The following is a 13,645-nucleotide window of genomic DNA, read 5'->3' as shown; positions in this document are numbered from 1 at the left end:
GCCTATATATTACTCCTATTATAATATTATTAGCTTTTTCGTTTAATTCAATCCAAATAGTTTCTGTGTGTGGCTCTGTTTTGATTCCCTCTTTGAGACTACATTTCAAATTGTCCCTAACATATATGGCTACTCCACCTCCTCGTCTAATATATCTATCTGTGTGAAATAGTTTAAATCCATATATTTGATATTCAGCTAATAGTTCTCTATTTTCTACATTCATCCACGTTTCGGTAAGTGCAATAATATCTATTTTTTCTGTGCAGACAAGAGCATTTAATTCGTTAATTTTATTTCTTAGACTTCTACTGTTAGTGTAATATACCCTAAGTGAATCGTTATTTTGCGGACCTTCTCTTTCCCTGATCGTTTTGCCAATTCCTTTCTCCCACAAACACATACTTTTATTACCTCCTTCCTCCAAATCAATTCCCATACCTCTATCTACTAACAGTTTAAACCCAAACAAACACCTCTAACCACTTCTTCTAACGAGCTCGCAACAGCAACAACCCCAGCTCTCGATAGATGCACCCCATCACGAGCATACATTTCATTTCTTCCATAGAAGTGTTCCCAGTTGTCTATGAAAGATATTGCATTTGATTTGCAATATCTTTCCAGCCGGCAATTGACACCAAGTGCCCTCGATATCCATTCATTTCCCACTCCCTTTCTTGGAAGAATGCCACATATGATCGGAATTCCTCCCTTGCTCCTAACTAACTCTCTCTATGGCTCTCTAATGCATAAATGTTCGTAATAAGGCAAATCGGACACTTGGATTTATTAATCGCAGCGTTAGTAACAAGACACCTGGTGTGGTTCTCAAGCTATATCTTGCTCTAGTTAGGCCCCATTTAGATTATGCAGTTCAGTTTTGGTCGCCATATTATAGAATGGATATAAATTCACTTGAACGTGTCCAGCGTAGGATGACTAAGTTAATTCCCCAAATTAGAAATCTTTCATATGAAGAAAGATTAACAAAGCTTAAGTTGCATTCACTGGAAAGGCGAAGAGTTAGGGGTGACATGATAGAGGTTTACAAGTGGATGAATGGACATAACCGGGGGGATATTAATAGGGTATTAAAAGTATCAACACAGGACAGAACACGAAACAATGGATATAAATTGGATAAGTTTAGATTTAGGAAAGACTTGGGTAAATACTGGTTCAGTAACAGGGTTGTTGATTTGTGGAACCAATTGCCGCGTAACATTGTGGAGGTGGGGTCCCTCGATTGTTTCAAGCACGGGTTGGACAAGTATATGAGTGGGATTGGGTGGTTATAGAATAGGAGCTGCCTCGTATGGGCCAATAGGCCTTCTGCAGTTACCTTTAAGAACATAAGAACAAAGGTAACTGCAGAAGGCCTATTGGCCCATACGAGGCAGCTCCTATTCTATAACCACCCAATCCCACTCATATACTTGTCCAACCCGTGCTTGAAACAATCGAGGGACCCCACCTCCACAATGTTACGCGGCAATTGGTTCCACAAATCAACAACCCTGTTACTGAACCAGTATTTACCCAAGTCTTTCCTAAATCTAAACTTATCCAATTTATATCCATTGTTTCGTGTTCTGTCCTGTGTTGATACTTTTAATACCCTATTAATATCCCCCCGGTTATGTCCATTCATCCACTTGTAAACCTCTATCATGTCACCCCTAACTCTTCGCCTTTCCAGTGAATGCAACTTAAGCTTTGTTAATCTTTCTTCATATGAAAGATTTCTAATTTGGGGAATTAACTTAGTCATCCTACGCTGGACACGTTCAAGTGAATTTATATCCATTCTATAATATGGCGACCAAAACTGAACTGCATAATCTAAATGGGGCCTAACTAGAGCAAGATATAGCTTGAGAACCACACCAGGTGTCTTGTTACTAACGCTGCGATCAATAAATCCAAGTGTCCGATTTGCCTTATTACGAACATTTATGCATTGATCCTTTTGTTTTAAATTCTTACTAATCATAACTCCCAGATCCCTTTCGCAATCCGACTTCGCAATCACAACACCATCTAGCTCGTATCTTGTAACTCTATCATCATTACCTAACCTCAGAACTTTACATTTATCAGCATTAAACTGCATCTGCCAATCCTTTGACCATTTCAAAACCCTATCTAGATCAACTTGAAGTGATAGTGAGTCCTCCTCCGAATTAATTTCCCTACCGATTTTCGTATCATCGGCAAATTTGCAAATGTTGCTACTCAAACCTGAATCTAAATCATTTATATATATTATAAACAACAGAGGTCCCAGGACAGAGCCTTGAGGCACTCCACTTACAACATTTTCCCACTCTGACTTGATTCCATTTATACTAACTCTCTGTTTCCTTTGGTATAGCCATGCCCTAATCCAGCTTAATATAGCACCCCCAATACCATGAGACTCTATTTTTTTAATCAGTCTTTCATGTGGCACTGTATCAAAAGCTTTGCTAAAGTCAAGGTATACAACATCGCAATCCTTACCACTATCAACTGCCTCAACAATGCTAGAATAAAAAGATAACAAATTTGTTAAACATGAACGGCCATTTATAAAACCATGTTGCGACTCAATTATTAATTTATGTTTTTCAAGATGAAGACGAATTTTATTTGCTATTATAGATTCGAGTAACTTTCCCACAATAGACGTTAGGCTAATTGGTCGATAGTTAGACGCAAGTGATCTATCTCCTTTCTTAAAAACTGGTATCACATTAGCAACTTTCCAAAACTCTGGCACTCTGCCTGACTCTATTGATTTATTAAATATGGTTGACAGTGGGTCACAAAGCTCCTCTTTGCATTCTTTAAGCACCCTAGCAAACACTTCATCCGGCCCTGGGGATTTGTTTGGTTTGAGTTTTACTATTTGTTTAAGAACATCCTCCCTGGTAACTGCTAAACTCGTCAACCTGTCCTCGTCCCCACCCACATAGACTTGTTCGGCTGAAGGCATATTGTTAAGTTCCTCTTTAGTAAATACAGATACAAAATATTTATTAAAAATACTACTCATCTCTTCATCACTATCTGTTATTTGACCTGTCTCAGTTTTTAATGGACCTATCCTTTCCCTAGTCTTAGTACGATATAACTGAAAAAACCCTTTAGGATTTGTCTTTGCTTGCCCTGCTATGCGAACTTCATAGTTTCTTTTTGCTTTCCTTATCTCTTTTTTAACATTTCTAACCAGTTGTACGAATTCCTGTTCTAAAGTGACCTCCCCATTTTTAATCCTTTTGTACCAAGCTCTCTTTTTACCTATAAGGTTCTTCAAATTCTTTGTTATCCACTTTGGGTCATTAGTATACGATCTATTCAATTTGTATGGTATACTACGTTCCTGTGCTTTGTTTAGAATATTCTTAAATAAGTTATATATTGAATCCACATCGAAATCCCCATTTAAGTCACCTATCGCTGGGTTCATGTCTCGCTCCAAGACCGGCCCACACCCCATACCCAAGCCTTTCCAATCAATTTGACCCAAAAAATTTCTTAGGCTATTAAAATCAGCTTTTCGAAAATCTGGCACTTTAACAGAATTTTCTCCTACTGGTCTATTCCATTCTATGCTAAATCTGATTTCTTTGTGATCACTGCTCCCTAGCTCACTCCCTATTTCGATGTCATTAATTTGCGTTTCCCTGTTAGTTAACACTAAATCTAAAATATTATTTTCCCGTGTTGGTTCCTTAATGTGTTGCGTAAGAAAGCAATCGTCAATTAATTCTAGAAAATCTTCTGCTTCACTATTCCCTGTTTTGTTCAACCAGTTTATTCCGCTAAAATTAAAGTCACCCATGACATAAATACTGTTAGATCTAGATGCTCTAGATATTTCATCCCATAGATGCTTTGCTTCCATTCTGTCTAAATTTGGTGGCCTATATATTACTCCTATTATAATATTATTAGCTTTTTCGTTTAATTCAATCCAAATAGTTTCTGTGTGTGGCTCTGTTTTGATTCCCTCTTTGAGACTACATTTCAAATTGTCCCTAACATATATGGCTACTCCACCTCCTCGTCTAATATATCTATCTGTGTGAAATAGTTTAAATCCATATATTTGATATTCAGCTAATAGTTCTCTATTTTCTACATTCAACTTTGTTCTTATGTTCTTATGTTCTTATGGAGTCAAGTCAGAGTGGGAAAATGTTGTAAGTGGAGTGCCTCAAGGCTATGTCCTGGGACCTCTGTTGTTTATAATATATATAAATGATTTAGATTCAGGTTTGAGTAGCAACATTTGCAAACTTGCCGATGATACGAAAATCGGTAGGGAAATTAATTCGGAGGAGGACTCACTATCACTTCAAGTTCATCTAGATAGGGTTTTGAAATGGTCAAAGGATTAGCAGATGCAGTTTAATACTGATAAATGTAAAGTTCTGAGGCTAGGTAATGATCATAGAGTTACAAGATACGAGCTAGATGGTGTTGAAATTGCGAAGTCGGATTGCGAAAGGGATCTGTGAGTTATGATTAGTAAGAATTTAAAACAAAAAGATCAATGCATGAATGTTCGTAATAAGGCAAATAGGACACTGGGATTTATTAATCGAAGCGTAAGTAACAAGACACCTGGTGTGGTTCTTCAGCTATATCTTGCTCTGGTTAGGCCCCATTTAGATTATGCAGTTCAGTTTTGGTCACCGTACTATAGAATGGATATAAATTCACTTGAACGTGTCCAGCGTAGGATGACTAAGTTAATTCCCCAAATTAGAAATCTTTCTTATGAGGAAAGATAAGCAAAGCTTAAATTGCATTCGCAGGAAAGGCGAAGTGTTAGGGGTGACATGATAGAGGTTTACAAGTGGATGAATGGACATAACAAAAGGGATATTAATAGGGTATTAAAAGTATCAACACAAGACAGAACACGAAACAATGGGTATAAATTGGATAACTTTAGATTTAGGAAAGACTTGGGTAAATACTGGTTCAGTAACAGGGTTGTTGATTTGTGGAACCAATTACCACGTAACGTGGTGGAGGTGGGGTCCCTCGATTGTTTCAAGCGTGGGCTGGACATGTAAATGAGTGGGATTGGGTGGTTATAAATAGGAGCTGACTCGTATGGGCCAATAGGCCTTCTGCAGTTACATTTGTTCTTATGTTCTAAGTTTAGTGGCCGGTATATAACTCCAAATTATAAGATTATTTGCTTTTTCGTTTAATTCTATCCAAATAGTTTCTGTGTGGCTCAGTTTTGATTCCCTCTTTGAGACTACATTTCAAAATTTCCCTAACATTTATGGCTACTCCCCGTCCTCGTCTAATATGTTTATCTGTGTGAAATAGTTTAAATCAGTTTATTTGATATTCAGCTAATAGTTCTCTATTTTCTACATTCATCCACGTTTCGGTAAGTGCAAAAATATATATTTTTTCTGTGCAGACAAGAGCATTTAAATTGTTCATTTTGTGTCTTAGACTTATACTGTTAGTGTAATATACCCTAAGTTTATTGTTATTTAGAGACCCTTCTCTTTCCCTGATCATTTTGCCAGTTTGTTTCCCCCCACAAACACATACTTTTATTACCTCCTCTTTCAATATCAATTCCGATACCACAATCTACTAGCAGTTTAAACCAAACCCAAACAAATGCTTCCAACCACTGGTTCCAACAAGTTTGCAACAACAACAACCCCAGCCCTCAATAGATGCATACCATCCAGAGCATACATTTTATTTCTTCCATAAAAGCGTTCCCAGTTATCTATAAAAGATAACTTGATAGATCATTTGATTTGCAATATTTTTCCAGCCAGCAATTGACACCAAATGCCCTCGACAACCATTCATTTCCAACTCCCTTTCTTGGAAGAATGCCACATATGATCCGGATTCCTCCCTTGCTCCTAACTAATTCTTTGACTGTCCTAAATCTCTGTATCAGTTCCTCACTCCTAACTCGTCCAATATCATTGCCATCTGCACTAATACAAATAATGGGTTTGTTCCCATTTCCAGCCATAATATCATTCATGTTGCCAACAATATCACCAATTCCAGCTCCCTGATAGCAAACCCTTAACCTGTTTCCCCTGTCTCTGGCACGAAAAGTTCTCTCCAAATACTTCATCTGCGAATCTCCTACAACCAAAATTCGTTTAAGTGCTTCCTTTACTTTCTGAGCACGTTGAGGGACCTGCGCTTCGTTGCTTTCCCCTTTCGAACGAACTGCAGGCTCACCACAGCACTCGTCCTCCAACACGGCAAATGAGTTAGAAGTACTTAGGATATCTGTACGCAGCTTTCTCAAAGTCTTCTTAAGACCCCTGTCCTTTGCGACTTTCTATGACAAGGTCTTTTTACTACTGGTCTCCTCCTTTGCTTCTTCCTGATGTTGTTTCAGCTGTCGTACCTCTTCCCATAGGGAATCCAACTCTGTCCTCTGAGCTCCAACTAGATTCATCAGTTCCTTCACTACACCTTCCATTATTGCTATGATAATATTACTACAATCGGAGCTCCAGCTAACACACCCTCTCACTGTGACTGCCTGCGACTGACTATGACTGACTAACTATGTTGTATTATGTATGGTATCAACAGTTTTGGTTGATGATACTGGTCCTCCCAGCCTCTAATATGCCTGTTTGCTTTGACGATATGATGATTCCACAAGATGGCATATGTGAAAAGTAGAGGCACGAAATAATATTTTAGAAGAAGACCAATCAATATGATGATTTGAATCCCTAACATGACAGAAGAGAGCATTGTTTGTGTCTGCAGACTTAACACTTCTTTTGTGTTCCTTAAGTCTGTCATTTAGTGTACGGCCAGTTTCCCCCAAAGTATTGGAGAGGACAAGACGAACAGGAAATAGAGTAGACACCAGCAGCATTAAAAGCAGGAGGAACAGTGTGAACCAGCTTACTACGAAGAGTGTTAGTTTTTCGAAAAACGAGTATTATGGCCAGAGGACGAAGGGTAATAGTGAGATTTTTTTTTAGTTCCGATAAAAAGGGCCGATCTGGCCCTTTCCAGTCCATTGCCGTTGTGAGGGGGCTTGGTGGGCGGCTGTCGTAGAGTGATACTCCATGGGACAGTCCTCTGTCCTTTTGAAATTTTACGCTTCTGCTGCCGTCTTCACTAATTGTGCTGGATGCCTTTTCCTCTTCCTTATGGTTCATTTTTACTCCCCCCTCTTCTACTCCTGTCTCATTGTTATTTCCTACTGACTTTTTGCAATTTTTTATTATTTTTTCAGATGTCTTCTTCTGGTTTGACGCCGGGTGTCTGGGGAGAGACACTCTCACCCGTACTACTGTGATACCCGACAATGTCATGCGAGGAGACGCTTTTATTGTTACTCTTTGTCTTCGTTGCTGAGCCCGATCACGACGGACTGACTGTTTATAAAGTGACGATTGCAGGTTGTTTACCTACGATGCACTCCTGGAGGGTCCCGCCTTGTCAGTTATCCTATCCTCTAACTGTGGCTCCATGATGGGCTTGGGGGCTTATTCGTGGATGAAATATTTACCTGTTCGTTTATATGCTGGCATTTGACAACGCTTTTTACTTCTCAGACTCGTGGGGTGGGTGACCAGGTCTCCGAGTCGGACCGTGATGGAAGGCTGGGCTCTGTAAACCCCCATTACATTGGGCCCAGACCAAGCTGCTTCTCTGATTTTCCTGACTGGTTCTCTCTGCTCCCATCCCACCTCTGTGGCAGGGTTGAGCCCCAAACCCCCAGTGGTGACCACCTCATCACCTGGAGTAACTCCATCACTCATTGTAACAACTGCACCAAAACCCCCCCTCTTACTGGAAGTGCTCGGCGCCGTCACCTCCGCAGTTGCATGCAGACGATTCCTTCCAGTTCTAATACATTCCAAGCTTCGTTTGGTCCTGCTACATGGACTAAGTATTTTTATCTCAATCATGTTGATTCTACATGTCCTGATGATTTATTCTTCCATAAACACTTGGTTGACTCGGTGGATACATTTGTTAATCTTAATCCCACCCGTACTGGTACACGTGTCATTGCTGCACCTTCTCAGGAAGCGGCTGGCTGATTAGCCTCGTTGTCAGCATTAAGGAGACCACTGTTCAGATCTCCAAAAATGCCCGGTTAAATGCCAACATTGACACAGTTATTTTATTCTATTCACAATTAGTCACAACCATGTTGCGATAAGTGATAGGGAACTGAAAGACTGCCACGAGGATATAACATATCCTTGAGGCCCAAGGCCATTCTATCCTCCAGACTGATATGTTCACTCGACCCCCTCGTGATCATCATCGTCGGTCTCTTCACGTAATAAAGATCACTTTTGATAGTAGGTCCCTTCCGTTATCCATAATTCTTGCTGGTACCCGATACTTCATTCAGAAGTACATCCCCTCTCCTCGCGTCTGCAAAAGGTGCTGGAGATTTGGGCATGGTCCCTTCAGGTGCACAATTAGATCTCTCTGCCCCTTGTGTGAAGACTCAGGTCATTCTAAGACGGAGTGCTCTTCTTCCAAGCTCACTGGATCAACTGCCGTGACGCCCACCCTGCCTTCTCCCACGCATGTGTGCACTATAAATTTGAGGAAGCCAACCTCAATTTGAAACATTGCAATCATTTATTTATATTTTCCTGAGGCGAGACGTTAAGTACACCGTCTTCCCTCTTTCTCTGACATGTCTTATGCTCGTGTGTTGCGTTCCACTTCTCCTCGCTCTCTCCCACTTTCTCAGTTTCGCAACCGTTTCCAGGCTTTGGACCCGGACACCTACACCACAAATATTATGATAAATATCATGAGGAGACATTCACATATGGGACTAATAGAACAAGAACTCGGCAATGTGATGTTATAGTGGCCAGAATACGCCTGGGATATAGACGTATATGGCAGCTTTCTCAAAACCCAAATGTCGAGTACACAATGTGTCAACTTTGTGAAAGAGAAAACATGCACTCTCTTGAACATTATATTGTAGAATGTCCCATACTGACTGACTTTCGCCCTCCTGGGCTAAGGTATGCTGAACTCTGTAATTACTATATGAATACTGGAACACTTGATGATATATTGAACTTGTACCCAAGATTGACCATGTCAATTTATTATACAATGTATTTATGTAATGTAACTATATAACCTGAACTTGTAAAAGCATCTTAATCACCTTCAGTTGTTAAGTACTTAATTGCACACTAGTTTCTCTATCAGCTATCTCACCCTGTCAGAGTAAGAGACAAATGTATGTGTATGTTTGTATGTGTGTGTATACATGTATGTATATATGTATATGTGTGTGTATGTATATGTATGTGTATAAAGTATATGTGGAAGCTGATCAGAATTACATTTCACCTTTGTAAATGCACATTAATGACACTATGTAAAAGACACATCGAACATTTTATGTAGGGCATACTTAAATCTGTGTATCTATGTATTTACATCTGTAGGTTATCTTAGCATTTTAAAAACACTACAATCACCTTATGTGTTTGATTGTTTAGTAAATGCCTGAACTATATGTTTAACACATCTTTAATCCTGTCCATGGAGGACAGAAGAAAATGTATATATGCTGGTTAGCATTGTAAATGTGTGGCCACGTCTGTGGTAGAAAATAATAAAAAAAATTAAATATAATAAATTAAAATAAATAAAAAAACTCCACCACTACCTCACCTGTTCCTTTGCATTCTAGGCCAGAGTGTCTTCCTCCTGGTTGTGTCTGGTGTTTCCTTCCTTCCTTCCCAGTCTTCCCTGTCTCCTGTGCTCTCTTTCCCTTCTCGCTTCCTTCCATCTTCTCAGCCTTTCCCTCTGTCTTTTGGCCCTCCTCACTGCCTGTCTGTCCAGGCCATTGTCCATCTTCCTCCCAGTCATCTTCATGTTGACCGCTCTCGTTCTCCTTCTCCTGTTGAGACTGTAGAGTCTGTCGCCCAGTGCCTTGCTGCTGGTACACCTGTCTCTCTACATCAGAAACGTAAGCCTGGCTCCTCTCCTTCCTCCCCGGCGGGTAAGAAGGCATCGCTCTCCTCTTCACCTTCCGACTCAGACTCTATCACTGTATTATTCCCTCCCATTTCAGTGGCCGAGTCCCCCTGTCCCGGCTATGGAGGTTCCCATGTTCCTCGATTCTCTCTTGGATGCTGCCCTTGTTGAGGTGCGCTAACCTAACCACTTGGGCTGGACGGTAGATGGACGGTCACGCTTCATGCAGGTTGGCGTTCAATCCCCGACCGTCCAAGTGTTTGGGCACCATTCCTTCCCTACGTCCGATCCCTAATCCTTATCCTGACCCCTTCCAAGTGCTCTATAGTTGTAATGGATTGGTGCTTTCTCTTGATAATTTCCTTCCTCCCTCCCTCCCCTGTTTATGTCACCCTTCCCCTTGATTCCCTTGACCGACTCTCTTCGGCTGCCTTCTCCCGGTTCTGTCAGTCCGCCTCAGATTGCTAGATTTACCTATGCTCCGTAACTCCAATTTCAGTGATCCTGATTCTGATCCTACTTTGTATACTGTGTTCGTCTTTGCCCTTGTTTCTCTCTTGTTCTCTATTTCTGTTTTCTCTATTCTTAACAATGTCTATTCTTTAATGGAAAATTCATGGATTTTATGCCAACTTTCATCAACTCCAACTTCTGATAACGTAGTTTTCACTGCTTTGTGTCAGTCTCCAGGAGCCCATGCTTGGCGCTCATCCTGGTCACTTCCATGGTTATTCCTTTCTCCCCTCCCCTCCAGCTTTTGCTGAGGGCCCATAACTCTACTGCTGTCTTGATCCGTCATGATATTCCCTTCGTCCCCTTACTTTTTCAGTTGCACATTCAGTGTTCTGCGACCTGTATCTTTATGTGTAAATGTCTATTCTATTTATCTATTCCATTTATCTATTCCATTCTATCTATCATTTGTCTATTCCATTTATCTCCCCCCCCCCCAATTATCCCACGTTTTCTTCTTGGTCTTAGGGACCTGTTTCCCCATCTTTGTCACCTTTTTCTCTTTTCGCCCTCCTTTTTCCGTCACCAGGTAGCAGTTTGCCAAGGCTGACTGGAATCTATTCACCTTACATGCTACTATTTCCGACCTCTCTGATCTGCTTCTCCCTCGAGCCCTCCTTCATTTTCATGTCACCATATTAGACGCTGCCCTCCGCTCTGTTCCTCGCTTTACCTCAAGGGGCACATGGAAGTGCGTTCCCTGGTAAAATGCAGACTGTGCTCGGGCTGTCCGCTGTAAGCATGCTGCCTAGAAGAAACATCAAATGCCGACAGACGGCTGTTTCTTTTCGTTTGTTTCGGAAGGCGAGTGTGGTGGCTCGTAGGGCCATCCATTTGGCTATGCGTGGAAGTTGGAAATCTTATGTTCTCACCATTACGACTGACACTTATCTGACCCAGATCTGGAAGAAAATCCATAAGGAAGTAGGTAAGTTTGTTCCAGATGTCTCGCCAGTCCTTCAACTCCGTGGTTCTTTTGTTGCGGACCCAGTGTTGGTCGCGGCCGAACTAAGTTCCCACTTTTCGACTGTTAGCTCCGGTTCTCATCTTCCTCCTTCTTTCTTTACTCATAAGCCCCTTCTTGAATCTTGTCCCTTATATTTTCGCACTCCTCTCCAGCTTCCCTATAACGATCCCTTTTCTTTCCGACAGTCTACACACAGGAGACTGACTAGTATTAATCGCCTTCTACACATCTTCCCCCATGCTGGGTACTGAGATGGAGACTCAGTCACCAGAAGAACTGGCTACTTCCCACGGCAATATTAACATGGACTCTGAAAGCAGCCAGTCAGTCGAGGAGGGTAAGTTTCAAGAAGCTCTAACCAGGCAACAGAAGAAACGGAGAAGACAGGATGCAAGGCGTAGTGTTGACAGTGATAGCACACATAACGGCAACGACAAGAGAATGAAGAACGACGCCGAGACTGATCAAGCCAGTGTCGACGAACGGACGGAACGATGTCAGGAAGGTGAGGGTCAGCGGAGATGGAGGCTTCTCTTCCCTGCCTCATGCACGCTGGCCTATCATCAGAAGCTGCTGTGGACAGTCACACTTGGAAGAGAGCACCGCAAGTTCGAGCCTTGCTGAAGGAAGGTGTGAACAGACCTTACTTAACGGTAGGTTCTATGGAGGCAGTTGTATTTCTTACCCAGCAAGGATATGAAGGAATTGTTATGGAAATACCGGAGGGGAACGAGAAGCTGACGAAGGTAATTATCTATAAATACCCTCAGATTCTGGACCCCGAATTCATCCTCGACGACCAACGATTTGTGTGGGCCAAGCGTCACCTTATTAAAGGTGAAGCTAGGAGTCAGGTGGTGGCTCTAGTGAGAGGTGAAGTTCCCGAGAAAGTGTTCATCACCGGGGCTGGCTACAGGCATGTAGCAAAGTATGTGGAAGAGCCCATAATATGCCTGAAATGCTGCAGATGGGGGCATAAATCCTGGAGCTGTCAACATGATCCACGATGTCGTTTCTGCGGAAAGTCTCACCTCTCTAATGTGTGTACAAACAGACTTAATCAGGGTGAGAAAATAGTTCCCAGATGCTGCAACTGTGGAGGTGTTCACAATGCCAGCTCGGCTGTGTGTAGCAAGAGACCGAGTATGGATGTTCCCCGGCCGGTGAATGTTACAGAGCAAGCAAGAGCTCTTACCCAGACACCGGGAGCACAGCAAAACAGTCTGCCCCAAACAGCGCCAGTGAACCGGACGAATGCGTGGGTAAAGGAGTCACCTTTACTTTGTCAGGCTCAAGCAACAAGCAGCCACGCCAACACTCAGGACTCCGGCAGTGACAGTGTAACGGTGAGTGAAGTGGTTACTGTGGCTCAGAAAGAGGGCCATAATGATATGGTCAAGGAGGTGTGGGCTGAACTAAGAAAAGTTGGTGAATTCCTCCGAAATCTTGGGCAGAGAATCGAGTCCATCGAGGCGAAATTAAACGTTCAGGAGGTCAAGGAAAATCACAAAACGGTGAAGGAAAATCAGGATATAGTGGTTGAGGGCAATAATGAAATATTGAGTGATGAAATGAAGGAAAGTGAAGTGTGTGTGAATGATTGTAGTCGTAGTGAAAGGAAGAACCCTATAATTACACATAAAATGAAGGAATCATTTGGGCCAATAATGGACGTCACAGGACTGAAAAAATCTCTTGAAAATCGCAATGTCGCTTTTACTGGTGAACTTGGGAAGAGGTGGGAGATGTTATATAAAGTATGGCTATCATTTAATGAACTTATTGGGGATTACTTAGACAGTGAATTGTTTAATAATGGATCACCCTAGACTGAAAGTGTTGTCATGGAATGTTAATGGTTTAAGAAACAGGGTTACAGATGTTCATTGTTATGTGATGGGAAATAATATTGATGTTGTAGCTCTCCAGGAGACAGGGGATAGGAATGAAGGCTTATTGAAATTAAATGGCTATAAAGGGTTTCACCTCTTCGCCGCAAATAACATCAGAGGCACGTCGATTTATGTTAAGAACTCCATACCAGCAGAGTTAGTAGAACCGCCATAAAAAAACGCAAGGTATAGAGGGTGTCTGTGTTAAATTATCATTAAGGGAAGGGGAATTTATTGTAGTTAATTTGTATGTATCCAGGAACTGCTTCGACGC

Source organism: Procambarus clarkii, chromosome 20 (genome assembly GCF_040958095.1).
Source record: "Procambarus clarkii isolate CNS0578487 chromosome 20, FALCON_Pclarkii_2.0, whole genome shotgun sequence".
NCBI lineage: Eukaryota > Metazoa > Arthropoda > Malacostraca > Decapoda > Cambaridae > Procambarus > Procambarus clarkii.
The sequence above is the reverse complement of the archived record's forward strand: the minus strand, read 5'-3'. Positions refer to the sequence as shown.